The following is a 19910-nucleotide window of genomic DNA, read 5'->3' as shown; positions in this document are numbered from 1 at the left end:
GTGAGGTCAGGCTGAATTCTACAACATATGATATGATCAGAAGTCACACAAGTCCTCTGATACCCAGTGCTGTGTCCTGTCCACTGGATCATGCTGTCAAAAAAAAAATTATTCAGGCTGGGAGCGCAGAGAAATCAACAACAGAAGATGCATTCTGTTGAATTATAGTGAATAAATAGGAGAGGAATTTAAGAACAATCTCTGAACTGAGGAAGCTAATCTCTGATGCGTAGGTAGTACTCACTAATTATTGTTTAATTTAGTAGAGTCTGGTTTAGGAGTTAATCACTGATAAATCCAACAAAACAGCAATTTAGGGAGAAATTATTAAACAAAATATCCAACAAATGTTTTTTTTTTCTTAAATTTGGATTATTTAGAAAAGCTGGAGGAACACAAGCCCATGGGGCCAGATGCGCTGCATCCGAGGGTGCTAAAGGAGTTGGCGGATGTGATTGCATAGCCTTTGGCCATTATCTTTGAAACCTCATGACAATCGGGCGAGGTCCCGGATGACTGGAAAAAGGCTAATGTAGTGCCCAGCTTTAAAAAAGGGAAGGAAGAGGATCCGGGGAACTACAGGCCAGTCAGCTTCACCTAAGTCCCTGGAAAAATCATGGAGCAGGTCCTTAGGAATCAATTCTGAAGCACTTAGAGGAGAGGAAAGTGATCAGGAACAGTCAGCACGGGTTCACCGACGGCAAGTCATGCCTGACTAACCTAATTGCCTTCTATGAGAAGATAACTGGGTCTGTGGATGAGGGGAAAGCAGTGGATGTGTTATTCCTTGACTTTAGCAAAGCTTTTGATACAGTCTCCCACAGTATTCTTGCCAGCAAGATAAACAACTATGGGCTGGATGAATGGATTATAAGGTGGATAGAAAGCTGGCTAGATCGTCGGGCTCAACGGATAGTGATCAACGGCTCCATGTCTAGTTGGCAGCCAGTAAGAGGAGTGCCCCAAGGGTCGGTCCTGGGGCCGGTTTTGTTCAGTATCTTCATTAATGAGCTGGAGGATGGCATGGACTGAACTCTCAGCAAGTTTGCAGATGACACTAAACTGAGAGGAGTGGTAGATATGCTCAAGAGTAGGGATAGGATACAGAGGGACCTAGACAAATTAGAGGACTGGGCCAAAAGAAACCTGATGAGGTTCAACAAGGACAAGTGCAAAGTCCTGCACTTAGGATGGAAGAATCTCAGGCACTGCTACAGACTAGGGACCGAATGGCTAGGCAGCAGTTCTGCAGAAAAGGAACTAGGGGTTACAGTGGAAGAGAAGCTGGATATGAGTCGACAGTGTGCCTTTGTTGCCAAGAAGGCCGATGGCATTATGGGCTGTATAAATAGGGGCATTGCCAGCAGATCAAGGGATGTGATCATTCCCCTCTATTTGACATTGGTGAGGCCTCATCTGGAGTACTGTGTCCAGTTTTGGTCTCCACACTACAAGAAGGATGTGGAAAAATTGGAAAGAGTCCAGCAAAAGGCAAAAAAAATGATTACGGGGCTGGAGCACATAATTTATAAGGAGAGGCTGAGGGAACTGGGATTGTTTAATCTGCAGAAGAGAAGAATGAGGGGGAATTTGATAGCTGCTTTCAACTACCTGAAAGGGGATTCCAAAGAGGATGGATCTAGACTGTTCTCAGTGGTACCAGATGACAGAACAAGGAGTAATGGTCTCAAGTTTCAGTGAGAAAGGTTGAGTTTGGATATTAAGAAAAACTTTTTCACTAGGAGTGGGGTGAAGCACTGGAATGGGTCACCTAGGGAGGTGGTGGAATCTCCTTCCTTAGAGGTTTTTAAGGTCAGGCTTGACAAAGCCCTGACTGGGATGATTTAGTCGGGAATTGGTCCTGCTTTGAGCAGGAGGTTGGACTAGATGACCTCCTTAGGTCCCTTCCAACCCTAATATTCTATGATTCTATTAAAAAATGTCCATATTTCATTTTGACATTTTTATTTAAAACAAAAGATTTTTCTTCGTTTTGTGGAACTGACCTGAAATGCTGGACCTGAAATGGTTAATTATAGAAGTCTCGAGCTGCTGCCTCCTTCCCCCTTATCCCCTCCCCCTTGCATGTGGGGCAGAAGCCCTGATTTCCCACACACACACACAGTGGCTGAAGTCTAGAGCTCTGAGCCCCCTGCACCAGCTGAAGCCCTAAGCCCCAAGACCCTAAACACCTCTCCACACACACACGGTAACCAAAGCCAGGAGCCCCGAGACCTCCCTGTTGGGCCCTGGAATTTGTTTAAATATTTTTAATACAAATCCCTGGATTAAACAATCTTAATGAAAAATCAATGCAACTCAAACTCTCTATTTTTAAATAGTTAGGGCCCCATTGTCCTCTTACGTACACTACCATAAACAGGGTATAATACCTTTAATGTCAATGCAGTTGAAATGGTGTAGAACTGCTTTGGCTAGAGAACTGGGCCTTTAGCTAAAGTGCTCATTACAGCTCTATTAAATAATTTATGAGCCAAACCTTTCTTCTTACAGAAAGATTCTCTGTGAATTCTCTTCTCTTGCCTCTGAACCACTACAAGCCCTTTTCTATTTTGTAAACAGAATTAGATGGCTCAGGGGACAAGGACTGGCCTACAAAGCCTTTGATAACCACTGTGGTTCAACAATTCAAACTGGCAGACAGGTTGGTTGTGTATGAAACTGTTATCATGTGATGGCTGGTTCATAGCATATGTGAAATTAATTGGTATGGTCTCACTTAGTTCCTAGTGAAAAGTTCTCTACATCATATGCTCTACCATCAGAATTGATAGTAACTGGCATCCTTATTGGAACTTTGGAAGTCTCAGAAGAGAATCGAAGGACTGAATGGATATAAAGTCTGAACTAAATTTTCACCCTTCAAGGTGCCCCTCCTGGGCATAGAGTTGAGAATACATTGAAAGTGTACAGAGAGGGATCTCTGCATTACTGTAACCCAGGGGTAGGCAACCTATGGCACATGTGCCAAAGGCGGCACGCAAGCTGATTTTCAGTGGCACTCACACTGCCCGAGTCCTGGCCACTGGTCCCGGGGGCTCTGCATTTTAATTTAATTTTAAATGAAGTTTCTTAAACATTTTAAAAACCCTATTTACTTTACATACAACAATAGTTTAGTTATATATTATAGATTTATAGAAAGAGACCTTCTAAAAACATTAACATGTATTATTGGCACACAAAACTTTAAATTAGAGTGAATAAATGAAGACTCAGCACACCACTTCTGAAAGGTTGCTGACCCCTGTAACCTGTCCTATACGTTAGATGTGGATAAACACAGAAGTTCAAACTACAGGGCTGTCAAGAAACTGTTCGTCTGAACTAAACACAGTATAGATTTTTTTTGGAGCGATTTTTGCCCTACCAATTGATAATTCCAGTCACTTCTGTCTAAATTAGAAATTGCTAAGGATCGCAATACATCCGTGTTTGGACTTTTTACGTAGGCCTCACAGAACTGCTTAATAGGTATTAAGTTACTGATTAAATCTAGCAATCTGATTAAGAGAGGTGGTCACAGAGCAGAATACACTTTGTCTTTGAATGAATCTATTATTTAAGTGCTGACAGTGTGTTGGTGCTGTATGGAACAAGTAGAGACTCCTTGCTTTGGGGAGTTTACAGTCCAAGGATCAAGGACTGCTCATGTATAAGTGTAAAAGGGGCTGACGAAGTCATCAGGAACTCTCCTACTGTATTTTTGTCCAAGAGTCATTCAGATTTTTGGTGATTATGGTCCCAGACTGCAAGTGCCAGGGGAATCGTAGCATGGCCTGTGACAGTTGAAGGTATGATGGGTTGCAGGTGGTGCAGTGGCCTCTCCTCCCCTCCATTTATTTATAAAATATGCATATAAACAAGTTGACCAAAAGTAACTTCAGCTATAACTGCCCAGCCAAACTTGCCCTCAGACAATGTATTCAGCACTGGATAGCAGAGATGTGCTGGAGAATGTTCTTAGGAGTTCTTTTTTTCAATTCCACCAGTAAATTGAAATTTTTTTTATGTTCCAGAGATAAATCCTCTGTTGCAGGAATGATTTAGAGATACATAAATGGTGAACTTCATCAGAGTCAGTGAAATCACCCTACCTGAGGAGACTTGTCTCTGGAGCTCATAAAAGTGCTTCTAAAGAGCATTTTTCTTTTATCCTTAGAGTGGGTGAGATTTCACCAAATGGCAGACATTTTAAAAAGTCTTGCTAATATTAACCATTATTTGTTAAATGACAACAATGTGTTGAGAGCTGTACAGAACACAAAGGAAGACAGTCCCCTTCTGAGGACACTTCTAAACTAAGCCCTTACACTGCAAACACTAAGGCATGTGTTTATCTTTAAGCATGAGAGCTGATCTGCTACAAGATCATTGACATAATGGGCCATCAGGTGTGCAACTTCCTTAGTTACCATTTTTATGGTAATCAATATTGTATATTTCCAAACCTGAATTTTGCAATGAAGTCCAAATGATGGGTCTTATTTTAGCTTGATTTAAGTTATAAACATTTTTGGATAGGTGCAGTTAAGCTACCTAGAAAAAGGACATTTTATCACTTATAAGGCTCCACCGCTGTGCTTGGAGGAGAGGTCTATAAAACAAGTGATCTGTTTAATGCCATTGAGACTGTTGCCATCAATCAATGAGAGAATCTGCCAGTTGCTCTGTGTTATCAGGATGCATTCTTATGGGTAAATGTGGAACATGCTCATCTGTAAAGATACTTCTGCTCCTTCAGAGGCTGATACATCTTTCGACACTGATGATGATGAATGGTGTGTATTGTCAATCAAAGAGGAGAGGCTACCAAGTCAGAGGCTCCCTGAACACCAATCAATCTCATGGCTCTGAAGCAGCCCTTTAAAACCTTGACTTGTCTATCTAGCTAAAAGGCCACAGTATTAATTAATTGCCATACTTTTGTTTTTACCAGATACAATAGTATTCTGCTCTACTATCCCCTTCTCCCTCATATACATCACTTTTAAGTGACATTTATTTTGATAATAGGGGATTATGATTCTGATGGATGGAATCCTGTGGAATATCATAATACCCGAGGGAGTCTATTTGCATGACATGGTCACATTGCTTGGAGAGGCTCACAACCGTGAAAGTCAGGGCAGACGGTTAGAAAACAAGGGCAGATGCCCCAAACTGGTGGTGTGTCCTGTAATTCGATTTCCCCAAACCAGTAACAAATATAAACTCCTGGATCATTATAAGAGACTTCCCACAGTCAGATAGGCCCCTCAGACTCTCTGTTTATCTTGCCACCCACACAAACTGGACTTTGTGATAGAAGATCACTTAAATGAAAAATCACACCGCATCAGATTTCTCTAGTATTCTGGATCTTATACGAAAGACAACGCTAGCAGCCAATTCTATAGTAAACTAACAAAATGTTTATTAGCTAAGGAAAAAGAATGAGAGTTACTGGAAGGTTAAAGGTAGTAAAATGTATATACAAGTGAATCACAATCACTAACTCCAAATGGTGGCAATCATGCAATAAACTGCCAATTTCCCCAAAGTCTTTCAGGGTACGCAGATTGTCTCTGAGGAGCTCCACTTTCTATTGGTACACTTCCCTATAAGAGTCCAGACAGTTCAGAGATGAAGGATCTTTTTTGAATCCATTCTTATCTCTTCTTTTGACTGAAGAAAAGGACACAGTGTGTCTCTCTATATGCACATGGACTTTTCTTTTGATGAGGCTGAGTGAGGAATGCACTTTGAGTGTTTGACTTATGGTCACCTCAAACAAAGACCATTCTGATAAAGTCCTTCATTAGAATTTCACAAGATTTCTTTGATGTGTGATGAGTTTTTTAGTTACAGGAGTATTTGCAAAGTAAATGTTTGCTATTATGTTATGACAGGACACAGATAAGTAAAAACAATCCAAATAACACCTTCTGAATTTTAAATATCCAAAACACTTATACGTTTAACAATTACTTTGATCTAATAAATGAGTGAATTGGCCTGAATACACTCTGACATGACCTGGTCTGCCGGCATTGCAACCTGCTAATAATAGTGAGTAGCAAATTGTAAATGTCAACCGCACATATTCATCTATCACAAGGTGAGCTGGCATCTGTTTCTAATGGGGATAGTAGAATTTGATTTCACAGAATCCCAAATACCACCAAATTCTAGTGGTATTTGGGATTCTGTGGTATTTGGGATTCAGTGAAATCTTTAGAATTCCTCTAATGTTATGGTTTCGTGAAACTATTGACTTCAGAATGAAAATGTTCATTATTTCATTCCATTACAGTTGCTATAGATATTACTATAATTTCTTATATTTTAAAAATAATAAAAACCGTCCACCTGTCTCAACTTCTACGCAAATTTTTTAACAAAATGACTTTAAATTAAAGTCTATAACAGAACCATCACCTCACCCAAAATAAAATTGTTCACCAACTAAGACTTATACTCCTAAGTCACTTAAGTACAATTGGGTAGTTGTTTAGAAAAGTATTTCTGCTAAAATGGAAGCCCATGCTGTGAAGACAAGGAAGTCTGGAAGTAACCTTTTGCTCAGATTCAGATATTACAAAAGGGAGATGCATACATTAAAGTGGGGAGTAGCCAAGAATTTACATTCTCTAGAATCAAATGAAATTTGAAACTCTAATTTGTGGTTATGTTCTAAATCTAAAATCCACAATATAAAAGAATGTTCTAAACATAGTATTGCACTCTTTTTTAGAATTCATTTTCTGTAGACCTTAAGGCACTTCACTGAGGAGGATAAGCATCATTGTCCTAATTTAAAAGGTAGGGAATAGTTGGGAAAAGAGAGGTGACATAAAATGCAACAATTATAGGTTGGGATTAACTCACAGCTATCTTGACTCCAAGTCTAGTGATCTAGCCACTGGACCACATTGACGTCCTAAAGCAGGCTGAGTATGTTGCTACACTGAATTTCTAACTTTTGACACTTAATAAAGTTGCAAAGTGAGTTTTGTTGTTGGTTGTTTTTTTCCAGCTACTAGTCTATACATTTTTATTTAAGGACCTTTAAAATGACAGAAAAACTTAAAAAACAAGGCAGATTTATGGAAATAAGTGAATCGTGGGTGATATTGCAAATTCCAAAAGGGATTACAAAATAGAACCACATTGTTAGTGGTTACTGCAAGCATTTCTGATAGCAGAAGGAAGAAGGAAGAAGTTTTGCTGAGATGTGGTATGTTTGTGTGTATTTAATCCATACTGGGAGTGGAATAATGATAATTTAATAGCTTAAAAGACAGACCAGTGGAGAATAGAATGAGAAAATGAGGGCAACATGATAAATACACAGTAATTATAAACTCATGCAGTATTAAATTCAAGCTTCTGCTAGCCTCTTGACCATGTCTTCTGATCTTTCATTAGTACTGTAATGGGGCCAGGTTTTTTTTTATAGTAAGTACTATTGATTCATGACTCTGTGTGTGTGTGTGTGTGTGTGTGTGTGTGTGTGTATGGTGTCGTATATTCCCTCATCATTTTTTCTCTCAAAAATAGAGAAAGATAAGATTATCAGTACAAATATATGATGTAATATCATCCTCATCAGGTGGTGCGCTGGCACTATGAGAGACGAGAATACTTAAGAAAGCAATTATGATACAGCTTTTCATGTGGAATCTATAATGCAATACTGAATTCTCTCCATGTTAAGGGTTTAGTTTAAAGCAGCAGTTGTTTAGCTTCACCATATGATTGACTTTGAAATTATTTCAGCCAGATTAGTACTACAAGCTCCATTATCACCAGAAAAGATAAACCCTCACAAGCCAGATGGTGGCTTTTACTCTTGCTGACCTCATCCTATGCTTCAGAAGCACCTCTTCCACATGTGAAACCCACAGATCAAATTTATTGGGTAGAGATATTCCCTTTGTTACATTTTTCCCCTCTCTTTATGGATGATTCAGATCTCAGGAGGCAGGGCCGCCAGGTGGGGGAGGGAGCAAGTGGGGCAATTTGCCCCAGACCCTGGGCCCCACAGGGGCTCCATGAGAGTTTTTCGGTGCCCCTAGAGTGGAGTCCTTCACTCGCTCTGGGGGACCCGGAAAACTCTCATGGGGCCCAAGGCCCCCGGAGCGTCTTCCGCTCCAGATCTTTGGCGGTAATTTGGCGGCAGGGGCCCCACGCTGCGGGTCTTCAGGGCATTTCGGTGGCGGGTCCCAGGACGGACGGCCCCCCCGCTGCCGAATTACTGCCGAAGCAGGGCCCCCCCCCACCATTGAGGGCCCCAGGCCCCCTGAATCCTCTGGGCGGCCCTGTCAGGAGGACTGAAAGTAAAACCTGCACAAACTCTTGACAGCTGAAGGTCAAACTACATTATTCATAATATAGTGATTATATATATATATAAAAGCAGCAAAGATTCCTGTGGCACCTTATAGAATAACAAACGTATTGGAGCATGAGCTCATGCTCCAATATGTCTGTTAGTCTATAAGGTGCCACAGGACTCTTTGCCGCTTTTACAGATCCAGACTAACACGGCTACCCCTCTGATACTGTGTGTGTGTGTGAGAGAGAGATTTGTGTTTACAGGACACGTAAAGGCACACAGGTCAATTAATTGTGAGTTATTTCATTGTCAATGGGCGTGAGATGTCTAACTCCCACTTGTGCACTTGGAAGTCTCTCCCTACACCTTTTATATGGCATATAATGTTGACAGCCTTAAAAGAATGACAGTTTTCAGGCCACATTCTCCCCTATTTTACTTGGAGTCTGTTTCTGACTGTGAGGTATGCTAGGATATATAAACCCCATAAGGGGTTAATAGGATGCCCTGGGCTCAGGAAGCTCCACCCCACCACAGCTGCAAGGCATGCATATGCTGGAGGAGGAGCTTAAAAGGGGAGCACAGCAGTTTACTTGTTACTAGACTGGAAAGAGAATAGATCATGAGTCCTCAGCCCCTGAGGAAAAGGCTGACTGAAAGTGCTGCCCAAAGGCCCCTCCCTGAGGGAAGGGAGGGCCTAATCCTTGATTTTCCCTGAGAGGGAATCAGTTCTCTCTGGTTCCTACTAACTTTGTTTTTTTTTATGTTAATTCCCCTTTCTTTTTGTTGGTGGACTACTGTGGAAATGGAGAGACTTAAAAGTGACCTGGATGGAGGGCCAATCACAGGAAGAGACAGACTAGCTATTGGCATCAGACACTCAGTCTGGGGAGCTGCAATGCCACACCCAGCCAAAAAGAGGTACCAGAGGTGAGTTAATCCCTTCACAGAGGTCAAAATGTAATGTACAAAATGTGAAAGTGGTTATTAATAAGCAGTATTTCCCAACTTGGTATATTAAACAATGGTATCTAAGTTAATATTGTATATTAATTGTTAGTAAATATTGAATCTTTAATGGTGACCACTACTGCAAACACTAGATGATAATCATGCATTACATATGCCATTGAAAAAGCTGCATGAGGTTGTTAAGTTACATATGTTTCAAACTTGTATGTGTTAGTGTCGCAATGGGTCTTGATTACTGTGAAGAAGTTAGCTGCCATGCTTTCTTAATCATTTTTTCTTTTTCTGAAGTTGTTCTGTGTATGTATTCATTTTCTAAGATTAGCACTTTCTCCCAGAAATGTAGAGTAGATTTTACTGACACCTCTTTTTTTGGTTAGTTATGCTTCAGACCAACCATAGGGCTTGATTTTAATAAACATCTCCATTTCTGCAGGTGTAGTCATTCAAGTAGTTAGGCATCCAAATGATAGTATTTATATCAACAATTAATTGTTTGCATAAAATTACAGGTACAGATATTGTAGGGGTAAAATCATGCCCATAAAATGGAATAATGCCCAGAATAAATCAAATATTTTCAATGGTTATCACTCAGTCCAATGGGGTACATATCAAGTGATTTGTGAAGCAATTCCAGGTATTACTTTTCATTTGTCAAAATTTCATCTGCCATCATGATGCCTCATTGCCTAGCATTATCTTAACTATCCTGAATAATTTTATCATCTGCAAATGTTGCCATCTCACTGTCCATCCCTTCTTAAACACTAATAAATATACTTTAACAAGTTGTCCTAGTAAGGAATCTCATGGCTTCCTACTGTTAACATTTTGTCAGAATACGTGTTCAATTTTCATTATTACTCTTAGATTTCTGTCTCTTAGGGGCTAATCTAAACTGCTAAGTTAGGTCAGTTTAAATATATAGCTTTGGGCTATGGAAAATTTCATGAGACATAATGAAATTGGCTTAAGCCTAAGCGCAGATGCTGTTGGGTTGACAGAATAATTCTTCCATTGACCAAGTTGCCACCTCTTGGAGAGATGGATTTACTACCACGCCATAAGAACCCTTTCCATTATTGTAGTAACTGTCTACACTCCAGCAGTGCCATTGTAACATTTCTAGTGTAGCCATACCCTTAGCCAGTATCTAATCCATAACAGAACTTCATCTCTATTTCTAGGACTACTTAGTTTCCTTCGTAGCCTCTAGTAAGGTACTTTGTCAAAGGCTTTTAATTTTATTTACCAGTTTCTTCTACAACATTTTTGTTGTCATGCTCAAGGAATTTGAGTAAATTGGATAGGCACGATTTACTTTTACAGATTCCTATGCTGGATTGTCCTAGTCATAGTGTTTTTATCTAGGCTGTTTAAAATGCTGTTTTTACTGGTCACACAACTTTCTGGCTACAGAAATAAGGCTCACTCCTCTGTTATTCCTAGGGTCATCCATAGTGCCTCTTTAATGACTGGCAGATAAAACACTTGTTAGCTTCAATTATAGAACAGAAACTGATTTTTATAGTCACTTCTTTCTTAAGTTCCTTCATTACACTGGGGTGTATATCACCCATTAGTGTTGATTGTTAACAGTGAATTTATCAGTTTATTCTGATATCTTCTCATATGACATTTAGTCTTCAATTATCCCAAAATTGGATTAATCTTAAATAAGGAAAATTTAAACCCAAAACGAATTTGGGAAAGTGAATCCGCATAAATCCATCTAAGTCAATGTTACAGTAATTTACACCATCTGAGGATCTGGCCCTATATTAACAAAGCTGGCTGAAAGGTAAATTTTATGTGTTATACAGACTTTTCCATGTAATTGTAAAGAATTACAGTTAAGGAATCGTTGGTACTCCAAATGACTTAATTAATATAGCTCTGCCATCCCAAAATATATGAACAGTGGAAATTAATTCTTAAACATGTTTGAAAGTTATTTGCATAAAACATCATCTAAAAGAAAACATCTGTGTTTTGCTAGAGGCAGATGCAACATTTCCTTGCTTTAATAATTATCTCTCGCAAGCCATTTATTGGGAGGAAGAATGATGTAAGAGTTTGGGGCATTTTATTCCAGGTAAAAAGCTCTTTGCTTTCACTCTTATAAACTAAAGAATATAGAAGCCTTCATTGTATCCTCTTAAATTGCAGCTTAAAACCTACCTTTGTTGTGATGCCTACAAATCACTACCTTCTGACATTGGTTAGGAAAGCTGTGACTTCTGCTTTTGTCCTAAACAGTTCATTTTATTTTTACTTCATCTTTCCAGGTGACCAGTCTGTCTGCTTTGCCTATGTATTGCCTCATTGCTGATCAGAAGATAGTGAGCTCTTGGGGTAAGGACTGAGCTTTCATAAATTTTCTATGTAATGCCTGGCACAATAGGGTGGTTCCCAAGAGCTACCCTAATAGAAATAATTATCTTTAGGGAGACGATATGTACTTCCCTAATATTTACCAGACAGGTCTTGAACTGGAGCAATTATTAGTGATTGAGGGGACTCTGGTTAGATCCCAAATCAGTGTAAATTGGCATAGCTCCACTGAAATCAATGGAGTTTTGTGGATTACACCAGCTGAGTTTCTGGCACCTCATTTTTAGTTAAGATAAATACGTCAGACCTCAGATCTCCATATCCATTGCTTTTTCTGAAATCATGGTTCCAATTTTGATCCCAGTGAAGTCTACGGGATTCCTGATCCTCTTCGCTCTGCAGAATTGTGTTGGCAATCTCTTAATAAGTAGGTTAACTCATGAGACTTCCTGCCTCTGGTAACATCATAAATGCCAGGAGAACAGCCTTTCTCACAGTATGTCAGTACTTCTGGCACTGGACTGAAGCTAGGAAGTACAGTGGAGTGAAAATGAAAACTAATGGAGAGAAGGAAGTGTTACTCAATTTCTCAACTTCCAAAAAGGTTCTGGATAAAATCAGAAATGTCTTGCATCTTTCCCACAACTCAAAGAGAACTTTTTTTTTTTAAGGTTGGAAGTCTTTTAATTTATCCAAACTAGCTTGCAGATCCCTAGCAATAACCTTTTCTCCACTAATATTTCCTGCATGTTTTTTTTAATTTGTTGTTTAAATATGTTTCATGGTAGAATTCCAATTTATATGGGGTAAGGGGGAAATCAGAAAATCAATTTCCTCCAACTGTTCTCCCTTGTTTTTATTTTATTATTATTTTTGGGATGTGCTCTAATAGACATCTATTAAATGTTCCAGCTGAATACCTCACTTAGTAGCATAAATTTAAAAATATCCCCTTGATTGCCTTGTTTACACAGTACAGTTACACTAGATAAATTAAACAATAAGGGTCATGACTTTGACTTCCTTTGATATAGTTGTTGACAAGGCTGGAGTCACAAATGGAAGAATTAATTAGATAGCGTATAGATCTTGTTAAATGCATACAGTATCTATTGTACCACATCAGGTTGATTGTGATTTAATAACAATAACAGTTTGAAAGTCTACTTTCCACTTCAAAATATTTCCTTTGTTCTGGCTCTAACCGTGCTCTCCAAGAGGAATAATGCATGTCAAGATTTTAAATTAAATATGCATGAACTCAGCATGACAAACGTCAAATACTTTAAAACTATTTGAGATTAATGTCTTAATGTCACCTATGTTCCCTAAAAGTCTTTGTAGAAAGAAAGCAGTTACAGGCCAGCAAGTTGAACAGTGGTTCCCAACCTTTTTTGCTGGAGCCCCTGTATTGAGATTTATTGCTCTCCAATTACTCTAGTTACCAACTTGCTTCCCCTGATCACCATTACACCCCTATGAGAAAAGAGTGTTGTTATCCCTTTGTTGACACTGAGACCTGGTCTACACTACGCGTTTAAACCGAATTTAGCAGCGTTAAACCAATTTAACCCTGCACCAGTCCACACAACGAGGCCCTTTATATCGATATAAAGGGCTCTTTAAACCGATTTCTGTACTCCTCTCCGACGAGAGGAGTAGCACTGAAATCGGTCTTGCCATGTCGGATTAGGGTTAGTGTGGCTGCAAATCGATGGTATTGGCCTCCAGGCGGTATCCCACAGTGCACCATTGTGACCGCTCTGGGAAGCAATCTGAACTCAGATTCACTGGCCAGGTAGACAGAAAAAGCCCCGCAAACTTTTGAATTTCATTTCCTGTTTGCCCAGCGTGGAGCTCTGATCAGCACAAGTGGCCATGCAGTCCCAAGTCCCAAATCCCAAAAGAGCTCCAGCATGGACCGTATGGGAGATACTGGATTTGATCGCTGTATGGGGAGACAAATCTGTTCTATCAGAGCTCTGTTACAGAAGATGAAATGACAAAGCATTTGAAAAAAGTCTCCAGGCTATGATAGACAGAGGCCACAGCACAGTGCTGTGTGACAAGTGTAACGGAAAGCCAAAGAATCAAATGAACGCTCATGGAGGGAGGGAGGGGGTACTGAGGACTCCAGCTATCCCACAGTCCCCGCAGTCTCTGAAAAGCATTTGCGTTCTTGGCTGAGCTCCCAATGCCTGAAGAGAGTCAAAAACATTTTCCTGGGTGTTTCAGGGTATATGTCGTCAATTTACGCCTTCCCCTCCCCGAAGGAAAAGGGAAAAAAAACATTTCTCACCTTTTTTTAATGTCACACTATGTCTACCGCATGCTGCTGGTAGACGGGGTGCTGCAGCTCTGAACACCAGCATCCCCTTCCTGGTGGCAGACGGTACAATATAACAGCTATCCATTGTAATCATCAGCCCGTGAGTGCTCCTGGTTGGCCTCGATGAGGTCAGCTGGGGGCACCTGGGTAAAAATAGGAATGACTCCCGGTCATTCCTGGAAGATGGTACAGAATGACTGGCAACCATCTTCATCATAGCAACTGGAGGCTGAGCTCCAACAGCTCCCCCCCTTTCATGTCTAAAGAAAAGATTCTGTACTGCCTGGACTATCATAGCAGTGGGAGGCTGAGCTCTTTAATGTCCTGCCTGGACTATTATAGCAGCTGGAGGCTTCCTTCCCTTCATTTGATCTCACTAAAAAGTCAGTGTTTCTTATTTCTGCATTCTTTATTACTTCATCACACCAATGGAGGGGACACTGCCATGGTAGCCCAGGAAGGTTGGGGGAGGAGAGAAGCAACTGGTGGGGTTGTTGCAGGGGCACCTCCTAGAATGGCATGCAGCTCATCATTTCTGTGAGGCTCTGACACGGAGCGGCTGTACTCTCTGGTTCTCTAGTAGACTTGCCCCATATTCTAGGTAGGACTAACTCTATTTTTAGACAAAACATAAAGAAGGGAATGACCCGGGGAGTCATTCCCATTTTTGTCCATGCACCCCCGGCCGACCTCAGCAAGGCCGGCCAGGAGCACCCATGACAGCAGCAGATAGTACAGAATGACTGATAACCATCATCTCATTGCCAATTTACAATGGCATGGCAGACAGTGCAATAGGGATGGTAACCATCTCTGCTACCTTGCAAAGGCAAATGAATGCTGCTGTGTAGCACTGCAGTACCACGTCTGTCAGCAGCACCCAGTACACATACGGTGACAGTGACAAGGCAAAATAGGCTCCATGGTTGCCATGCTATGGCGTCTGCCAGGGCAATCCAGGGAGAAAGGGCGGGAAATGATTGTCTGCCGTTGCTTTCATGGAGGAAGGATTAAGTGACGACATTTACCCAGAATCACCCACGACACTGTTTTTGCATTGGGATCTCAACCCAGAATTCCAATGGGCGGGGGAGACTGTGGGAACTATGGGATAGCTACGGGATACTACGCACAGTGCAACACTCCGGAAATCGACGCTAGCCTCGGTACATGGACGCACACTGCCGAATTAATGTGCTTAGTGTGGCCACGTGCACTCGACTTTATACAATCTGTTTTACAAAACCGGTTTATGTAAAATTGGAATAATCCCGTAATGTAGACATACCCTGAGACAGAGTTCCTGATTCAGCAGAGCACTTTAAGCATAACTCAGAAATGTGCTTGAGTCATCCCATTGAAGTCAGTGGGTCTACTCACATGCTTTGCTGACAGAAGGCCAGAGAGATTAAGTGATTTCATCATGGTCACAGAAGTCTAGACTAGCCAAAGTGGGAGCCCTGTATACAGTAACTGTAATACTTTACATTCATACAGTGTCTTTCCTTTGAAGACTTCACACTGCTTTTAAAAGGTGGGTGGTATCATGTCCATTTTTCAGAGGAGGCAACTCAGGCACAGAGCTTTCCATTGATTTGCCAAAGTTCACACAGCAAACCAGTGCCCAAGTCAGGAATAGAGCCCCAAAACTGTCTTAGCTTAAACTTCATTCCTCTCAAATGCAGGTTAGCTAAAAATGACTGAAAGGCAACGTTTGTGCTGAGGAGAGTATAACCAGGGGAGATGCCGCAAGGAAGGAGTAAAGTGGCCGTAGATTGGATGTTCCTCTTTACAACTGGCTTTCTCCCCTGCTAACAAATCAGTTTAATCATTTCTGCAGCAAATAGGGATGCAGCCTGTGGTAAGGAAAGGAACCATATTTTTTACTTTCTCCTCTAGGACTTTTGACCTAGAGGAAGTGGTGGGGTGAAGGCATATAGAACTACTGCACTCTGATTTTTATCTTCCCATTTTGTCATTGAGAATGCTACAAATGTGCTGATAGTAGACTCTCCACTGCACACCTCAGGGCATACTTTTTAAATGAACACAGCATACCCAATGGGGACCAGACTTTCAAAACAGCTTAGATTCAAGATAGTCATCAGAACAAGTGTGCTTCTTTCCCATAAGATCATAATGGAGGCTTTTGGATACCGAGCACTTCCGAAAATCTGTCTCTGAACTCTTTTGAAAGTTTGGCCCTAAGAGGTCTGTTTCTACCCAACCACCACAGTTCTGTGGTCATTCCCTCTCAGCTAGATCACATGGTAACTGACCTCGCCATACTGCCATTGCTAATGGGAAGAAGGGAGTGAATGGGAGCATAGACTAAAAGTATCTCAACCGTGCATGTCTGTGGATCTGTGGGGTTTGGAAATAAAAATCAGCAGTTCCCTGGCTTCTGCAGATTTTGCTGGCCCTTCTCACCTTAGAATCCTTATGACGGCTGGGAGGTCTGGATGGCAAGTGAAAACTCTGGCTTTTACAGAGTTGAACATCCTGCATGTAAGTTTCCCCTTTGCACAAAAAGAGAGTAAACAGGCCTATGTATTGTTCTTGTAATTATAAAATATGTTGAGATGGCAGAGTAAATAATAAAGTTTGTCCATCACCTGGAGCTATGGGGTCTTAGTCCATGACTAGGCTCCTGGGCACTACACTCACACAAATAAATAATAAATACAGTAGCTCTTTCTTGCCCAACAACTTACTCTAGAAGGTGTCTCTTGCTTATGAGAATCCTGCTGTCTCAGATTCTGTCAGATCATTGAAGAACTCAGTCCTTCAAAACAAAACAAAAAAAGACAGCTACCTAATAAAAATGCCTCCCTTGGAATTCTCTCTGACAAATCCAATCAATCATCCTCCCCCTTAGAGATTCAAGATGTGCTGCCAGTTCAGAAAAAGAAAATGTTGTGGGAAGGGATAAGAGGAGAGAGGGTGAAGGCTTATAAGGGGAAAAACGAAACAGGGTTTTGCCCATGTGGGAGCTAAAATCAACTTCCTCTATTGTCTTCATATGGTAGGTACCTGCGAGACAGACTCTTCTGTAGATTCTCTATCTGTTTAGAGTCAGGCCATGAAAAATGTTGTTTCATCACTGTTTAAATAAAGCTCTGCCAATTATCAGGAGTGAGATGCAAAAATCAGTTCCCCTTAGAACCACTGTCTAATCAGTGTGTAATGGGAGAGAGCCCTGTGGATTGTCCCCAGGCCTTAGCGAAAGGGAAGCAATGAACACCTCTCATACCACTCTCGTAATTTGCCTCAGCAGTCACACAGAAAGCGCAAAAGTTCTGTCTTCCACTAAGGCAGCCTATGAGGGGCGTGGAGCACAGAATACACAGAGATCCCACGATGTTCAGCAGCAAAAGCTCCTCTTAGCTCTAGCCTGGTATTTTCTTGTCTGCTGGCCTCTATTTTGACAGTTATTTTTTTTTAAATGAACTAGCAATTTCTAACTTTTTTTATACATCACCCTTACATTTTAAATAATGGAAGAGGGTTTTAAGGGGTTTGGAGGTGGGAGGTTACCTGTGCGTTGCAAAAGCAGCTCTTAGTCTTAGGAATATATCTATATAAACACACACTGCAACCATGTCATATTGTGAGCTGAAGGAGCAATACAACAAAAACAAATGCAATGTCTAAGGCATATAAATCAACATGCATGGAAACAATGACTAGAACTGGTTTTTCAACTCCAGGGGAAAAAATTCTTCCAGTTGAGCTAAAGGATGCCTCTAGCTGCTAGTAGTAATAACAGCAGAATAATACCTAGCTGTTATATAGTGCTTTTCATCAGTAGATCTCAAAGAACTTTATAAAAGAGGTCAGTCCTATCATCTACATTTTACAGATGGGCATAGAGAAGTGAAGTGACATGCTGAAAATCACCCAGCAGGCCAGTGGCAGAGCTAGTAAAATAATCCAGGTCTTCTGAGTCCCAGTCCAGTCCTCTACTCATAGGTCCCTTGAATCTGTGGGCTAACCACTAGAAAGCAGCCTTACATCTTCATCCATAATTGGCTTCTACTGTTTTCAAATGTGTACAGCCAAAGACCTTGTGGAAAAATCCACCAATTGGCTGATGATTATATTGCTCAATAGCCTCTACAGATTCTGAAATGATAAGTGTTTGAGTAGTTAAATTTTAAATACATATTAGTAACTAATGCACACTCACAGATCTGCCAGCCATCTGACACTTTATTGTAACAAACTTTACAATGCATGACTGTCAAGTATAATTCCCAAATCTGGACCTTAGCGTCCAAAATATGGATACTAGCATGAATTCACCTAAGCTTAGTTACCAGCTTAGATCTGATAGGCTGCCACCAATCAGGACTTAAGTAGAGCGCCTGATAGACTCTAGTGTCCCCAAACCCTTCCCTGGGGATCCCCAAGACCCAGATTCCTTGAGTCTCACAACAAAGAGAAATAAACCATTCCCTTCCCCCTCTTTACCTCATCCCAGATCTTTCCCGCCCTGGGTACCCTAGGAGATCACCGTAATTCAAATCCTTGAATCACCACTTCCCCTCCCTTCTTCCCCGGAGAGAGACACACAGATAAACACCGAGAGCAGGCTTTTCTTCCCTCCTCCCTTTCCTTTCTCCCACCAATTCCCTGGTGAGTACACAGACTCAAGTCCTTCGAGCCTTAACTAGGAGAAAAAAATCAGACAGGTCTTAAAAGCAAAACTTTTAATAAAAAAAGAAAGAAAAAAGTAAAAGGTTTATCTCTGCAGTTTAGATGGTAAACAGTTACAGGGTCTTTCAATTTATAAACAATAGAAAGAAACTTTCTCCAGCAGAAACACAATTTAAGCTACTTCCAGCAAGTACACATATATAAATGAAAAAAAAAACAAATTAAAAGACTATGACCACCTTTTCTTACTTACAATTCTGAATAGATAAGAGACTGTAGCAGGGAGATTGGCAGAAACCTGGTTGCACCTCTAGTCCCATCCAGGACCCAGAGAGAACAAAGCCAAACCCAAAACCCACAAACAAAGGCTTCCCTCCACGAGATTTGAAAGTATCTTGTCTCCTGATTGGTCCTCTGGTCAGGTGTTTGCAGGTCACTGTTTGTTAACCCTTTATAGGTGAAAGAGACATTAACCCTTAGCTATCTGTTTATGACAATGAATAATTTTACTATTTCTTAAGACATTTATGCAGCCCTTACTCCACAGACTATTCCTGTATATCATGCATTATCATTAATGAACAAAAATGTAAGTATAGCAGTAGATTCAACAAGCCTGGTCATGTGGCAGAAATATACCAGTTAAATACCACACAGGAAAGAAGAGTCTGAGAATTATGTAAGGGGCATAATAATTTATTAGAGCAATATGATTTTTAGAACTTCATTATAGAATACTTGGGAAAGTCATTCTCCCTTTGTTATGAAAAGACAATTCTTTAGACAAATAGCTATGCCACTGCATTTCAAATGGCTGAAGAGAGTCAATTCCTTTACAGAGTAATTACTAGATAACAAAATTATAATCTCTTTCCGGACCATTGAACCTTGTTAAAGGTGACAAGTAATCTCATGGAAACTGAAAGCGTATTTAGAGAACAGATATTAAGCAGCAATAATTAAGTAACACAGTGGGAGTGCAAATCCCAGCAGAAAATGGTGTAATAACGCCATCATTTCAATTACTTGTGAGTAGCCCCTATAGCTTTCTTCAACAGAAATCTACTGCCATTTGTGATCTCCAAGAACAGATTGTGCCAAAGAATATATGGTCTGATTCTGCTCTCTTGAAGTTAATGGAAGTTTCGCTATTGGCTTCCATGGGAGCAGGATAGGGGCCTTAAAGTGTTCCTTATATGCAAGTAGGAGGAGGGATATCTCAATGGTTTGAGCATTGGCCTGCTAAACCCAAGGTTGCAAGTTCAATTCTTGAGA

Source organism: Gopherus evgoodei, chromosome 3 (assembly GCF_007399415.2).
Source record: "Gopherus evgoodei ecotype Sinaloan lineage chromosome 3, rGopEvg1_v1.p, whole genome shotgun sequence".
Classification (NCBI taxonomy): Eukaryota; Metazoa; Chordata; order Testudines; family Testudinidae; genus Gopherus; species Gopherus evgoodei.
The sequence above is the reverse complement of the archived record's forward strand: the minus strand, read 5'-3'. Positions refer to the sequence as shown.